This window comes from Ambystoma mexicanum, chromosome 5p (genome assembly GCF_040938575.1).
Source record: "Ambystoma mexicanum isolate Mex_15411 chromosome 5p, UKY_AmexF1_1, whole genome shotgun sequence".
Lineage (NCBI taxonomy): Eukaryota > Metazoa > Chordata > Amphibia > Caudata > Ambystomatidae > Ambystoma > Ambystoma mexicanum.
The window spans coordinates 785196163-785208299 of NC_090930.1; the positions used below are offsets into that span (position 1 = coordinate 785196163).

The following is a 12137-nucleotide window of genomic DNA, read 5'->3' on the forward strand; positions in this document are numbered from 1 at the left end:
ATTAGTAGAACATCAGTATTGCCTATACTGATGTACTGTGTGGCTGAACTGGTTCACAACTGATGGGAAGTGTTGCTAGGGTGTATAAGAACCTATTTCTAGATAACTTGTGTTTTCCCTCCCTTGTAAGAAATTGCTAGAGGACCCCTTGTGTGTAGTTGTCACTGTGCCGTTTTGCTCAGTTTTCCCTCTGGCTCACTTGGTCTACAACTTATATAGGGAGTGTGTATATTTTTCTATTGACTTAATTTAACTTGCTTGATACTTGTGATACATGTGTTTGCTTAGAAGTGTATAAAATAAATATATATCTACTTTTTAACTACAAAGCTTTGTTCAGTGTTTCCTTGTGCCATAGTACAGTAGGCCTATTGTGTAAACCCTGAATACTGCTCATCTCCCTCTTGAGATAAGTCTGACTGCTCAGCCACAGCTACCAACTAAATCTTTATGGTACAGACTGATACCAAAGGGGATTTATTGCTCTCAACTGTAGTACTAATCTGGTGTAGTGCTCCCTAAGGGAACTGCACTGGATTCTGCCTAACAGTCATGAACGCTTATTTGGCAGTTCTAATTTGCCGACACACCGTTGCTACCTGCAGTACCTGTGGCAGGGGCAGCGATGGAATATACATGTCCCTGCCCCATTCGGCCTAGCATCAGCGCTGTGATGCTTCAACAAATTGCTCAAACCAGCGGTGAGCATCTTACGTGAGCAGGGGATCAGGATCATAGTGTATCTAGACGACATCTGCATTATGTGCCAAAACAAGCAATTGCATTAGAATCAAGTGAAGTAGACGGCCATGCAGAGCTGGGATTCCTAGTCAACTGGGAGACATTGGAGATCGTTCTGGCTCAGTTGCTGGATTTCCTGGATTTGGTGGCAGACATGGCCCAGGGAACGCTCAGTCTCCCCTTGTTGAATGTGAACGCAATCAAGGAAGCGATCACAACTGTCATGACAAGGGAGTTTATCTCACTCAGGGCGCTAGCGAGACTAATAGGTTGGCTAGCTTCATCGATTCAAGGAATCCTCACCGACACAGGCATGTGTGCACCATGCCATGGCCACCACCATGTCCATGACACAACATTGTCATCTGAAAGTACTATCATCCATGTCTGTCTCATCCATCCACACCCATCACTGATGCCCTGTCTTTCTTACTCCCTCAGGCACATCATCTGGCAATGAGGCTGGACAGTCTAGTACATCCCGGGGTACCAGGCCTCGGCGCAGACAGACCACCACCATGTCGACACAGCACTCCATTGCATCCTCCGGCAGACGTGAGAGGGCATCAACATTTGCATCCCATCAGCCACCCACCATCCCGGAGGCATCTGCACCCTAGCCACCCCCCATCCAGGAGGCACCTGCACCCCAGCCACCCCCCCCCATCCAGGAAGCACCTGCACCTCAGCCACCCCCCATCCAGGAGGCACCTGCACCCCAGCCACCCCCATCCAGGAGGCACCGGCAACCCTGCCGCAAGGACGCCCACAAGGGGGTCCAGATGAAAACACTGGGGATGACGGTGGAGCAGAAAGCGTGGAAACGGACCACAGCTATGAGGATGCCGTGGCCTTCAGTCCCGTGGGCCCAAGGAGCCCCCAACCCAAACCCCTACGCAATGTCAGGGACATTGAAGGGTGCCTGTCAAAAATGGTGCAACGGCAGGAATCCCTGACTTCATTGGTCCAACAGCACCTGCATGAGGCACAACTGACGCTGGAGGGTATTCAGGCCAGTTCAAGGAGGAACGCACGCTCCCTCCAGTAGTTCCCCAAGAGGGAGTTCCCTATAGAACAGTACAAGGCATCGCTCGGAGCGGCTGTCTTGGCCTGCAGAAGGCCGCACCCCTGAGCCTAAAAGGGGGCGGAAATAGGTCATTGATACATGGCTGCCCTGTCTACGTACTCTGCCTATGTATATATCTATGCAGGACATGATATGCACGTGATAGGGAGATTGGTGAGGGTGTGTGCGGAGGGACAGTTGGGTTTGGGGATAGTTGGGGAAGGGGTGTGGGGAGGGATAGTTGGGTGGGATCGTATAGTGAGTTAAGGTTATTCGCAAATGTACATAATTGGTTATCTCACAATATATTTGGTGTTACAAAAGAAATCATGACTGGACATAATTCAGTGTGAGTGCATTTATTCATGTACAGTTCCCAGTGCTCAGTGTGCTAGATGTCCGGTGCCATGTGTGTAAAAGGTGTTAAGAAGTAGTGGTGTATGAGGTCTTCACGTGCAACACGTCCATCCATGCCATTGCGGCTCTGTGCAATAGCCAGCTCATCGTCACTGTCCTCCTCAGCCTCTGGTGGGTGCCCTTGCATGTCAGGGAGCAGGGGGGCGTTGCGCCTGATGCACATGTTGTGCAACATTGCACAGGCAAGCACTATTTTCCCAAACTTTTCAGGGCTGTACATCAGTTCCCAAACCCCGCGATCTGCTGAGGCAGCGGAACCTGGCCTTCAACAGGCCAAAGTCTGTTCTATAGTGCAGCGAGTACGTACACGGGCACGGTTGCATACCTGCTCGTGGATATTGTGGGATTGCCTGACGTGAGAAATTAACCATGGCATCAGGGGATACCTAGCATCACCTGCATGGGAGCAACAGAAAGTGTACATGTCAATTTACTGGTCATTTCATGTTGGCACGGGCTGTATAGTGTTCATTTGAGAAGACAAACATGCACAAGCAAAAATGAGTTTAGCTAGCATATGTCCATTTTCGGGTACCAGAATGGCACTTTGTCAGAATGCGTGTGGGTGGGGGTGTTGTGCAGTTGCATTCACATGGGCCATTCACAGACAACATGACTGCTGACCCTTTTTGTACAACTGACACACATAAAATTGATGTAAATGCCATTAATGTGTTACAAATGAATTCCAGCTATATGGCCATGTACAACGGTACATTTAGCATTTCTATAATATGACTGCGTGATTGTGTGGTTCTGACAGGCAGTGCACCTGTCCAATTTGTGTGCAGCCAAAAGGTGTTTTGTGGGTGGGTGCTTCATTATTCTCTGGCTGTGCATCATGAGTTGTGGTTTTGCTTGACTGTGTTTGTGCTTGTCATTGTCACTATGGTGTGGTGCATTCTGGTAAATGCAGTTCTTCAGTTTTCCGCTGTACGGGATAGATGTGGTTATGTATGCACTGGATATTTTTCATACATGGAGACAGGGCTGTCAAGGACTTGCACTCTGGCATGCTACTACTGTGTTGCACCTTGAGTAACACCTAACCACTTGCACATTTCATGCACTCCCAACACTGAGTGGGGTCATCTTCACTTCAATGTTTGAGGTGTATTTGTTTTACAGTTGTTGGTAATAATGTTCCTTGCTATTATTCTTGATCTGCCTTCCCCCTTTGCCACCCTTTCTAGCCTCTGTGCACTTACATGGAGGTTTTGTAATTGTTTCAGGAAATCACTGTGGGAGTAATGATGGATTAATGCATGCAGTGTGCACATCCACTGGTCATGGCTGTGATACTTGGCCATAATACAACACTGCACATGGCCTTGTAGTCAGACTCTCCCAGCAGCCAGGAAAGCTATGCTGTTTACTGCCCCCCCCCCAATTCAACACTGCACATGGCCCTGCAGTTAGACTCTCCCAGCAGCCAGGTATGCTATGCTGTTTACTGCCCCAGCCCCAATTCAACACTGCACATGGCCTTGTAGTTAGACTCTCCCAGAAGCCAGGTATGCTATGCTGTTTACTGCCCCCACCAATTCAACACTGCACATGGCCTTGTAGTTAGACTCACCCAGCAGCCAGGTGCATTGTCCAGCAGCACCATGGAGTCGCGTGTTGACCTGTGATATCTTGCACAGCAATGGGTGATGAGGTGGCAGGCATCACACACCATCTGCATGTTCAGTGAATGAAAGAGCTTCCTGTTGCAGTACACAGCCTCCACAGCATGCCTGGCCACCAGCTCCATATGTGTGCAGTCCAAGGCACCAAATGACGTTAGGCATGCCTGCAAGGGCCTGGAAGGCTATTCTTGTGCCATTTACCTGGTCAGCAGTCCTGGGTAGGCTGATGTGGTCTCGTACGTGACACAGGAGTTCATCAATCACCTGGAATAGCACAAAGGAAAAACAGGATTTGAGAAATCCCATGCAGCTCACCCACAGTGTGCTGCTATGTACCTGTGGCTACAAAGTGTAGCACAGACACTACCTTCAGCAAGGGGAGGGTGGTTGTGCAGATATTGATGATGCTAACCAGGTCGTCATGGATCAGGTCCACTATTGAGGTAATGGTGTTCCTATGTTGCCGATACAGTGGGTTGATCTGACCTGGGCTGAGGTTGAATGGTGTGGCTCTTAAGCGAGGGATTGGTGGCTGCCTGCGGGCTTCAACCTGCTGTACATTGGGAATTTGCTGGGCCATGATAGCTTTCCTTCTCCTCAAGCGTCTCTGCTGCATCCTCCGCCTCACTGCCTCTTCAAGTAATAGCTCTGCAGGCATGGCCTCCAGCTCCAGTACAGCTACTGCTAGCATTGTGGTGTTGGAAGGGGTGTGGGTGGTCCTTTTGTGCTGTGGCACAGCCCATTGGGGCCACATGTGCTCATTGTTAGCACCTGTGGCATGTTTCTACACACCAGAATCCACTTAACACCTGGTCCCCGATGCCAGTGTTTCAGGAATCGTTTTCACATTATTACTGGCATGTCCATGCCGGTGATTGTGTGTCCATGCACCTCAGAATGTGCACTTACTGATGCCATGCCAGTATCTCAGGCACGGCTGCCGCGTGTCTCCGCAGATACCGGCAATGGTGTTGCCGGATGCAGTGGGTCACTTGCGATGCCGGTGTTACCAGCATCGCAACTCAGACTATACCGGTCCAGAAAAAGGTGCTGGTACGGATATACCGGCAATGCTATTTCCGGATCGGGTTATTTGTAATAAGGCCCACTGTTTTCAGCCTACTCCCATTCACTTCCCCATAGAGAAAAAGTCAAAGGGCCTCATTACACAGTGGGCAGTGGACCAAGGTGCTATTAGCACCTTGGTCCATGGCGGTAAATTACCGGCACCGCCTTGGAGGAAAGGGGAATTACCGCCCTATTCCAAGGTTGGCGGGGCAGTAATTCCCCCTTCCCCATTCAGTTTTCAGAATTTCAAGGGTTTTGTTGCATTAAATCAGATCACTCTACTGTCCCTTAACTAAATAAAATAATTCACTTTCAGTTACAAGCCAAATCAGTAAGGCATTGCGGTTATACAAATTAGCCCAAATCCAAACTTTTTTCTCCAGGAAAGTGTCTTTGTCTTAGAGGGCAGTGCTATTTTATACACAGCTTAATCAAACCAAAACAGAAATTTTCTAAGGCTGTTAGAACAACTACATACCTGGTTTCACCCTTATTAGGGATCATCAGTGCAGTATAGTCCTGACAGCTTTGTGGTTGCCATGTTTTCAAAACACCAAGATAGTTATGGTGGGTTTATAAAGGCTTGAAAAAAAACTTTCACCTGAAATGTGAAAGTAGAATAGTCCATTTGTGCCAAGTCACATATTCCAAAATGCCACCTAGTAGCCATTGCTGGAAGTTCACCTCCAGTCCCGAGTCACATCAGCAATGCATTGTGGGTATGAAAATTAGCCCAAATGCAAACCTTTTTCTCCAGGAAATTGTCTTTGTCTCAGAGGGCAGTGATACTTTATACATAGCTTAATCAATCCAAGACAGACATTTTGCAAAGCTGTCATGAAAAAGGTTTGCATTTGGGCTACTTTGCGTACCCACAATGACTTGCTGATGTGGCTCAGAACTGCCTGCAATTCAGGCAACAACTCAGAAAGTTGTTCCTCTGTGACAGGTTAAGTGGGAACATTGGCCCTCATTACGGGTCCGGCTGTAACCCTGCCGGTAAAACCGGCAGGTAGCCGCCGGACACGTAAACAGTTACCGGTGCCTGACTTGCTGGTAACACCGGGGTATTTCAACCCTGGCAGCCGGTAAGTCATGCGCCGGTAACATGTTCTTCCCCATTCCCGTTTCAGTCCCATGGGACTCAAACGGGAAAAGGGAACACAGAAGCACCGGCACTGTTAAAACAGTGCCGGTGCTTCTGTAAAAGTCTGTGGGCGTGTGCCGGTCCACCCGGCAAGTCAGACCTGCTGGGCGGGAGGGCACCCGCCCACCAGACTTGTACTTTGACAGTCTGGAAAACAACGGTGCCGGTAACATTACCGGCACCGTTGTTTCCGGACCGACAAAGCTGTAATGAGGGCCCATCGTGTTTTAGTGATCTGTCGCACTATGGAATCCCTGAGCATTTTGAGTCCCATGGCGATGCATCATAATCAGAAACTCAGCCTGGGCTACATTCTCGGGAGTATTTTGAACTCCAGTGCTTACAGTGAGTGGTAAAACCTACAAAGCGTTTCCAAATGAGGTTTGGCCACATGACTCCATCTAGTTCAGGGACAATTTGAGCATTTCAACTGTATGCAATATAAATCAATAATGTTAAAATATATATTGATGGACTCCCACGACAGTCAATCTTCTACACCACTTACTCAAAACCTGTAATTTGCCAGCTTCTTGCATCATTCAGGTTATCCAATCCTAGTCTGGCCCAGCTCATAAAGAAAAAATCAATATGTTTATTGAGAAAAGGCGACACCAGACACTCAAGGACAATTCATTCATCACACAAAAAGACGTGCTAATGTTTCAAACATTGACCTTGTAGCATGGGTTAATGTTGCAAATTATGAATGCCCCATTCAATGCTGTTGGCCGATGGAGAAGTTCACCACAGATCACACAAAAGTATTTTTTATTAATGAACTATCTCTGCACTGTTAGGGAAACAAGTGTCTCTGTTTGAGTAAAAAGTCAATCATGTGGCTCTGGACCATGTGTTCAAGGGAATTCATGTTTTAATATTTTCATGGTATACTGTGGTGAATCTGAGCAATTCATCCCTACTCCCCATAAGTAAGACACCTCCTGTGAGGCTAGGGACTCGAGCCGGCTTTGGTCTGGGCACGTGGAACCTCACTGGGAGTGACTGCCCTATTGGGTACAAGGACTCCCATTCCAGAACGGAGCTCCCAGTTCAATCCACCTTGTCTGTCTCAATGGCAAAAACATTTATATCTCCCACAACAACTGGATTTCACAAGAATCCTTTACCTCTCTTGGCTGCAGGCAATGCGGACCCCAGTCTGAATGCCCTGGGCAATTTAGGACAGAGTTGTAGCTGTGCCTGTGAAGTGTATAAGAAGAGGAAAGATTGTCAAGCAGGAAGGAACTCCTATAGAGGCAGGCAAACTGCTACGCTGAGGCGATCCTATGCAGCATTGACGTACTGGAGGGGCAGAGCCATGTTGGGCCCCAGAACCAGTGGAAGCAACGAGGGAGATCGCTGTCCGGTCTGGTGGCGCGACCCCAGAGGAGTGGTGGTGGCCAAAAAGGCCGGCATTGGACGCCCAGACCAGACCATACGACCGAGCTTGGATCCCTAAGGTCTACGCACATTGGACCATGGTAGCAGAGATGCGTAGCCACTGTTAAGACTGGATTCCTATACTCTGGCCTGGTTGAGTCCAACATAATTAGTGAACAGGGACCACTCTGGGAGCTGTAGCCAAACCAATCAAGATAGCATTGTAAGTGGCCAAGGCTAAGTCTTAGGAAGGTGTGAGGCTGGTTAATGGTCCACAATTAGTTAACAAGGTAAGTAATCAAGGATTACAATTAGACATGTAGTTATAAAAACACAATATTTATTTATGGCCAAGCAAATACTATAAAAAGGACTATAAGCAGGTAATAATATCAAACAAACTAATAATAAAATACATATATACAGTCCCAGTAGCCAGTGCAATTAAACCACAATAGAAAGTCCTACTCACATCAAAGGCCGCATCCTTGACTGGATTGCAGACCTTAACTGCCACTCCACTATCACCTCCAACTTCTCACTGCCTTGGACGGACCACAACTGCATCGAGTTCTCTATTCCTATCACCAAAAACCACAAAACTCTGACCCCTGCTAATGCTGCACAAGTCAGAAGCTCTAAAAAACTCATAGAGGAGAACCTGCGCCCATACCTCAATACCCCTGAGTTAGCTCCTCCTTTCGCTAATGACCCCAACATCCTAGCAGACATCTACAAAGATGTCCTCACCAAAGCTATCAATGAAATAGCACCACTTGAATGGAAAAAAGAGAAGAAATCCCTACACACCAACTCATGGTTTACAGAAGAGCTGCATTCTATGCGGTCCCACAAAAGAGCAGCACTAAAAAACTGGCAATCTGACCCCTGCACCAATACCAAAAACAAATTCAATTTAATCTCCCACCAATACAAGACAGATATCACCAATGCCAAATCACACTCCAAAGAGATCTTCGCCATTTTTAATGAGCTCATCTCCCCCCCTAATACACCGGACGAAATAATCAAAAATGAAGCTTGGTGTACCAGCATTCAAGCTGCCATGCTACACAAAATTGACCTTCTCCAAAAAAAAATCAAAGACCACTGCAAAGCACTTCCTCAACAGACAGGATCTAAACCTAGCAACACCCCACCCACCTCTTCCAAGCGCACCATACCTGATTTCTCCTTCAGAGACATCACTGAATCAGAAGTTATTAACCTACTAAAAAACCTCAAACCCTCCCCCTATAAAGGCGACATCTGCCCACCCAAACTAGTCAAGGACTGCGCAGACTGCTTTGCGCCGCACTTCACGGCATTCATCAATGCGTCCTTTAAAACAGGCATCATCCCAGCTAACCTCAAAGAGGCATGGGTCCGGCCTCTCCTAAAAAAACCTACTCTCGACCCCCTACAACCTAACAACTACAGACCAATAACCACAGTGCCTTTTTTGCTTAAATTACTGGACAAAGCCGCACACTGCCAAATCCAACACTTTCTGGAAACCCACTCCATCCTCGGGACTAGGCAATCAGGCTTCCGGAAAGGACATGGCACAGAAACAGCCCTGGTAGATCTGAAGAATCAGATCACCCAAATCATGGACAAAGGCAAGCCTGCTCTTCTGCTCCTTTTAGATCTCTCAGCCGCTTTCGATCTGGTTGATCACAAGACCCTCACCTCACACCTCACACACTCAGCCAACTTCTCCAAAGAAGCAGCCCTCTGGATCTCTTCCTTCCTAGAAGGAAGAGCCATGAAAGTCTTCTCAGGCATCGCCAACGCCACTCCCACGACAATACACTGCGGGGTCCCTCAAGGATCCTGCACTGCACCCACACTCTATAACTTGTTCACCAAGCCCCTCTTTGACAAACTTGACTCATACGGCATTACTTACACGAACTACGCGGACGACACACAAGTACTTCTACCCCTTTCAGGATCATACAACGAAGACGCAAAGGCACTCCACACAATCTACTCCGTTATAAAGGCATGGATGGCAATCAATGGCCTCTGCCTCAATGGTGACAAGACTGAAATCATGATACTAGGTCAACAGAACACCCTAGACAAACTTGACAAACTATACGCCAACTTCTCCATTGACAACTCCATCATCCCCGTATCCACAGCCGTAAAGACCTTGGGAGTATACCTTGACTCCTCTCTATCCATGACCAGACAAGTCAGCGCAATCAGTTCTGCTTCCGCACACACTATCAAGCTCATAAATGCCATCAAGCCCTACCTCTCCAAACCTAATTGCCTCTCTGTAGCTAGAGCAACCATTGGAGCCAAATTGGACTACTGCAATGCACTCCTAGCCGGCACATCTGCCAAAAACATAAACAGACTACAAGTCACACAGAACAATGCTCTTCGGGCCGCTCTTAGTATCCCAAGAAGAGAGCATATCACACAGGCCAGGCACTCAGCCCAATGGCTCCCGGTCAAAGAACGGATCACTCTCAAAATCCTCACCCTCACTCACAAATGCCTCTCTCTCTCCGCCCCGTCCTATCTATCAGAAACCATCCTCAAACCTTCCTCCTCCCGTCCTACCAGGACGCAATACTCTAACCTAATCTGCATCCCACTCATCAAAAAAGCCAAAGCCGGAGGACTAAGTTTCCCCTACATTGCAGCCAAGACCTGGAACGCCCTCCCTGCAGACATTAGAGCGGAAAACTCTCTTCCCATTTTTCGCAAGAAGTTGAAAACTTCATACCTTGCAAAATAACTAAAACGCTCAGGAATCCATGTAAATATACTGCATCTCTATTGTATACATGTCCACTGTAATTTTTGTATTATATGTAATTACTGTACCCTATGTAACTAAGATTTTTGCCTGTAACAAGCGCCGCGATGCCTCCGGGCTGACGCACGCTCTACAAATTTGAATAAATAATACCCCCACCCCAGAATACTGAACGGAAAGGTATGGTTAACTTTACAATGGCATCCACAAGAATAAATCCTTAACTTCAGAAGTCCAACCCTAAGTTCAGTGGGGATTTGTACCCTGAAAGTTCACAACGTTCCAAGCAGTTTTGTAAGGCAGGAAAAAGTTAGGTGTAGTGTCTTGTGGATGGCAAAACAGTTCCAGAAGTCAGGTAAGTATCTATGCTAGTGAATAAAACTGTCCCCAGCTTTCGGAGGGTTTATGCAAACAAGCAATGGCAAAGCCAAACTATTGTAAACGTTTTAAAAGTTAGGAAAACTTTTAATAGGGGATTTAAGGGTTCAGGTAACCCCGTACGCTGGTTTTTCTTGGGACTTGGCAGGTCTTCAGAGGGTCATCAGAGGTCACCTTTCCCACTGTTTCTTCTAGACCTCTGTGCCCAGGTGTTGCAAATTCAAGTTAATACCCGGTTGGCTACAGATGCTTGTGCAACATGTTCCAGTTGAAGAATGCAGCTCACTCAGGTGAAGGCCTCCTCTCGGCACACGACTGGATGCAGGAATGTAGTTTTGTCGATTGTCACTGTTGCACAGCGACAGGAGAGGACACAATTCTCACGGTCAGAGTCAGCCTCGTATCTCGGGTCCCTTGGATGCTCGAACACTGATATTTCACCAATATTGTCACGGGACGATAGCTCAGGAGCATCGTGCTTGTCTTGGAAGCAAGATGACGTGGAGCAACACAGGTTCGATCCCTGAGTCCACGCTTAGAAACCTCTGGGTATTAAGCATGTTATAAATACCTAATAATAATGCTGATAAATAATAATTTTGCAGAGAAGACTCTTGTAGAACAAGCTGGCGGTCCCCAAAGTCCAGGCTGAAATGCATAACAAAGACATCTGTAGCGCTGTAGACCAATGTTTGAACTGGTCAGCCACTGCATGGTCCAGGGGCACTTCTGAGGGCTTCTTCTTTGCAGGGCACCATGCAGACGTCAGGAGTGGTTGATCCCATCACTCCAAGGGTCGAAGCTTATCTGAAGGACTTCTAGGGATCACTTGCCAGACAGGGCTCTTCCAGGACAGCAGCAGAAGTTGGTTTCCAGGCCTTCTTTGGAGGGGTCCACACTCTCTTCACTCGTCTTCAGCAACACAGGATGCTTGGCTCCATGCAAAATTTCTTCAGGATCTCTGAGGCATGACTGTAGGACTCCTCTTCTTATCCAAAGTCAGGTGGGTGTTGCAACAAATCCTTGGATGTCGTCAATTCTCCCCGAGGGGAGCTTCTTCTCATGAGGCCAGGGATGTGAGGCTGCTACCCGATAGTCCCTCTGGGGGTGGTACTCAGTGAGAGGATCTCATGGAGAGGGACCCCCTATTGGACTAGGGATGACTATCCAGGGAGAACACAGTACAATTCCCCTCGATCCCCCTCACCTAACCCTTCTTTACCTTGCCATCCCATGTGCATGTGTCATTTACATAGTAGTAACAGTACTGGGATTATGAAGAACGTAGTCGACCCAAGAGAGATATATGGTAAAGGTACTGGGACAAGAAGAGTCAGGTGTACCTTAGAGAGAGCTCTCAGGGAAATACTGGGACGAGGAGGAGGTGCAAAGGCATGAAGATCGATCCTCAAAATACTATGGAGCCGTCTGCTGTTTCAGGATTTCTGATTGGCCCAAGTCAATACAAAATCGAAGAGAGAAAACCAAGCAGAGAGAGAGAGAGAGAGAGAGAGAGAGAGACCTACC

The 12137-nt window shown here is 47.7% G+C and overlaps 1 protein-coding gene across 3 annotated transcripts in view; it reads right to left on the bottom strand.

Moving 5' to 3' along the window:
- TRANK1 (tetratricopeptide repeat and ankyrin repeat containing 1) overlaps positions 1 to 12137 on the bottom strand; it is a 2632183-nt gene that overhangs the window by 2442397 nt on the left and 177649 nt on the right. The window lies entirely within an intron of this gene.